Below are 4,993 nucleotides of genomic sequence, written 5' to 3'. Positions count from 1 at the left end.
TTTTTAATGTGAAGGAAATGAATTTTAAACAAATCTTATAACGTTAAAAAACATTATTTCAAAATATTAAAATGTTTTTTTAATGAAAAAAAGGAATTATTCCATTATTTTTAACATTTTAAAAATGTTTTTGAATTAAATATAAATTATTTAAAATAATTAATTAAAAATGTTTTTAAAATGTTTTAAAATCATTTGAAAAACATTTTTAAAAATATTTTTAAAAACGAGATAACCTCTTGCCGTTGCTAACAGTTGCTTTTTGTAAAATTTATTCAACGTCAATGCGTTGTTTATAATGTCGTCTATAAAATTCTAAAAACATGATTTAATTACATTTGTTCTGAATAGAAGGACAAATTTAATCATACTTCTGGATTTGATCCACACTTGGACTCTGGCACCAAATTTGGATCAATACTAGCCGCGTTTTTCTTGGCATTAAACAAAATAAAAAGATATAAAAATTATAAAGTTTATATTTTGTTATAATTTTTTGCAAAGTTAAATAAAAATATTTGCAGTAAATCAGAAACAATAAGTGAAATTGCTTACGTAGAAATTGCCTTCATGAAACACTTCAATTGAGTAGCCTTTGCAGTTACTTTATGCACTTGATTTTCTTTCTTCATAAAATGGTTGAACGGAATATAAAAGACGTCGATGTGTCTTTTATCATAGCGACAATATAGATTAAGGTTATGACTATAGAAGAGAGCACAATTTATATGAATAATTTTAACATTTTGTTCATTAGCGATCCGTCAAATTTTTTGATGCACATTTGGTATTCTTGATCCGATTTGGTCACTGTATCCTATAGAGTTTGATTCTAAATCCTCAGAAACTACAAGAATCACAATGACTGATGAAGTAAATTTGCCACATACTAACGTACATGTCACATTATCAACCTTAAATAAGAATAATGATGTATCTAAGAAATCGAAACTGACTGAAAAAAAACTAAAGACATCTCAGCATGGTCAATTGTACACTTTAACGATAAAGATGAAATCGAAGGTTTTGACAACCTTATTCCGTCCTCATGGATATCAAATACGCATTCATTAGCTTGGTATCCGATGGACGATGAATATAAAGGAAATATATAGAAGCTAGTTAAACGGTGCGCAACAGCCAATTCAGATTGGAAATGTTTTTCTATTAAAATGATAGAAGAAAGCATTGGTAAATGTTCCGATAGGAAAATTTTTCTTATATAATTTATTTTACAGTTTCTTTACATTCTTTTCAATATATATTTGCTATTTATTGTAGAAAATTATGATCGCGGCATGAAAATGCTAATAAAGATATCTAAAAATTCAAATGCGGCATTACATTCAGATATGGAAGAAAAAGGCAAGGGCAAACGGTTAAAAAAAATAAACAAAAGGTTGGTCGATTCAGACGAAGAAAATTCCCAGAAAAGAAATATTCGTAACAAAAAAAAGTTACCGCCCATTTCAAAACTGGTGACTACAAAGAAGATACCGACAATTCAACAATTTGGCATACTGCAAAAAATGTCTACAGAAATAATTCCCTCAAAAGAGGTTTCTCTCGGCATTACAAAACAGCTTGAAACACATTTCGAAAATACTGAAAAATGTAAAATACCTATAAATAAAAAACATAACTGCGCGTACAATGTAAAAGGAGAAGTAACATTAAAATCTCTGGCCGATGCGATTTGCTACTTCAGTAGTAAGTTGAAAATGTATACGAAATATAGTTGTTCATTATTGCTTTCTTGCTTACTGGTATAATGCAAATTAAACCATTCTACTTTCTATTATTTTCAGCTGAAATGGCGTTATGTAAGTTAACTGTATGCAAAATGGACAAAAGTTGGGACAGTTTTTTTGAGACAACGGCAACAGCAAGGAAGCCACAACCGAAAACTGCGAAACCTTTTATATGTATGGAAAAGTTCCCAATAAAAAATATTTAAGATTTATACACAGTGGAAAGGAAACTGAAAAATGACGAAACATTTCATTCACAAGTAGTGAGATATTTAATTTTCTTATCTACGTCTCTATTCCATTACGGAAAAATAATGCGATCATTATCAAATTTACTATGGCAAATAATAGAAAATTATCAATGTCTAACAAGTATTGTTTAGATGTATTAGGTAACCTATCAAAATATGCCAAATTCATAAGTATTATTTTCCGAGATTAAATGCATTTTCAACAACGTACTTTTTGCATAAGAAATTAGAATATAAAAAAGTGCCAAACAAAATTCTATATAACAAGGTTGAAGTTGAGCCTACAGGCTTTCATATACTTTTTACTGTTTTTATAGTAATCTTTTTATATAGTAATTTGAATAACAATTTGCTTTTTGCATTTTAGCACAATTGCACGCTGTAAAACAATACAGTTTGAAATTAACGCTTTTTTATAATAGGTAATCTTATATATTTCAGCAGTACTGTACACAGTCCCATTTTTAAAGTATGAAATTGTGCATTAACGGTTCAGTTGTTTGTATTATTGTATTGTTTTTAACCTGTCATTATTGTTCTATTGTTACTCGTCGGCATAATACGTGAGTTGTAGAATACCTTTGAGTAAAAGTTTTTGACAATTATTTTCTATAAATTTTATGAAAATGTATTGAAATTGGCACCAATTTTTAGTTAAATATTTCAGGAAATCTAAAAAATTTTCTGTTAATTTTAAATTCTCTGAAAAATCTCTTACAATTTCTGCAAATGTCTATACGACAGTTTCTAAACACTTTTTTTTTTTACAAAAATCTTGGTATAATAGTTTAGCTATTATTTAGAGATTCAGAGAATTTTAAATATCAATCGAAAATTTTAGATATCTTCAGATATATTTAGATATATTTCTGCCAAAATCGGAATATACGAAGAAAATCTTAGATTCTCTCTTTATTCGTGTGATATTAACCATAGGATTTAAATATTGTAAGGATCTTAAGTCTAATATTAAACATAGAAATTAAATATAATTTTATACAATTGTTAGGTCAATGCTTTACATCTTCAAATAGCAGGTGAACCAATGACAAAACAAGTCATTGGCATACTTCATATGGTGTTACATGGTGATTTAGCATCTGGTTTCAACTGGAAAGGTCAACGAGGTAGCAAACAAAAGATGTCTAATCGATGCATTACTAAAACAATGATAGTGTCATAACAAATCCTGTTGCAGGAATTGGATGTAATTGAGCTTGAAAGGAAAGACGTTCTGTGCTCTTGTATTTTTTACAGAAGTGATAGCTAAGGATAATCCGCAGATAAATGATAAAATGTTTGGACGACTTGCAGGTTCTTGGTTGGCTCAAGCGACTTTTCGTTTAAAAAAGTAAATATTATATTTTTTTAGTTTTTTTGTTAAACTAGCATGTCAACATTTTTGTAAACTTTATAAATATATTTTTATTTTCATCATTCACAGGCATGCCGAGAATAATGATGTCGCACCCGCAGATGATGACACTGATGATACTGATAACAATACTGATAAAGCAGAATCAAGTGATCTCGAAGAAGACAACGATCAGGGAGAAGAACAAAATAAACTATTTCATATATAGACACATATCTCATGTTTTTACGCTATATTTTATTTTATACTTGTAGAAAATGTTTTAAACATTTTATTCACATTAATATCTTAAGAATAATATTATATTTCTTATTAATAAAAAAATCCATTTTCTTATTATCATTTATATTTCGATATTATTACAAATTTATTTCAAATACTACTACATTTATGAAAACCTGTTACAAAATCATAACTTCTCAATGATTTTCCTATGTTTTTTAAAAGGTGCGAAAGAATCATAGGACATTTCAGAAGAATGTGCAATACATAAATACTTCGTGGTTTTCTCTGTCTGGTATAAAACTTTTCATAAGAGCATGCATCTGTTTTTATTAATTAAATTTACAATACTAAGTTCTAATTAGACGAATGGAAATTAAAATTTTGGAAGCACTGGAAATATAAAAAGAGAGGATTAAAATTGCGATTAATTTAATCCCATTTTAGATCGTCAACAAAAGCATCAACAAAAAGAGTTTCAAACATGGAGTTAAAATGATTTCATATTATTTAAAAATAATAGGTTCAGCTTCTTTTCTTTATTAAAGAAAACACTGATTATATTTAAAATAATGTTCTTTTAACGTTATAAACATGTTTTTTTTAATGTGAAGGAAATGATTTTTAAACAAATTTTATAACGTTAAAAAACATTATTTCAAAATATTAAAATGTTTTTTAATGAAAAAAAGGAATTATTCCATTATTTTTAACATTTTAAAAATGTTTCTGAATTAAATATAAATTATTTAAAATAATTAATTAAAAATGTTTTTAAAATGTTTTAAAATCATTTGAAAAACATTTTTAAAAACATTTTTAAAAACGTTTTTAAAAACGTTAAAAAAATGGGATAAGTCCCCTTTATTTAATTAAAAAAACGTTTATTTTAATGTTTGAAATAATGTTTTTTTAATGTTTTTTTAATCGTTTTTTTAACGGTTTTTTTAAAAAACCATTTTTTAACATGTAAAGAAAATGATTTTTAAACATTTTTATAACGTTAAAAAAACATTATTTCGCAAATTAAAATAAACATTTTTTTAATGAAAAAAGAGGACTTCTCCCGTTTTTTTAACGTTTTTAAAATCGTTTTTGAAAATGTTTTCCAAATGATTTTAAAACATTTTATAAACATTTTTTTCATATGTTTTTCCTGATTGGGATTCTGCATAGAACGTCACAGACTCTGCTATGAGCCGCTACTGTCTAGGGCGAGAATTGAATGCGTAGTATAACTCATAGGCAGTGTTCCATTTTTACTGCCAGTACTGAAAATCTATAGTATATGTAACGAAAATTGTAGATGTTCAGTACTGGCAATAAAAATGGAACCCGGTTAATGACAGGTCAGGCAAATATATATATATATATATATATATATATATATATAT

Source organism: Odontomachus brunneus, unplaced genomic scaffold (genome assembly GCF_010583005.1).
Source record: "Odontomachus brunneus isolate Ranch 3 - 2012 unplaced genomic scaffold, Obru_v1 Obru_scaffold_151, whole genome shotgun sequence".
NCBI lineage: Eukaryota > Metazoa > Arthropoda > Insecta > Hymenoptera > Formicidae > Odontomachus > Odontomachus brunneus.
Note: the sequence above shows the minus strand (reverse complement) of the source record.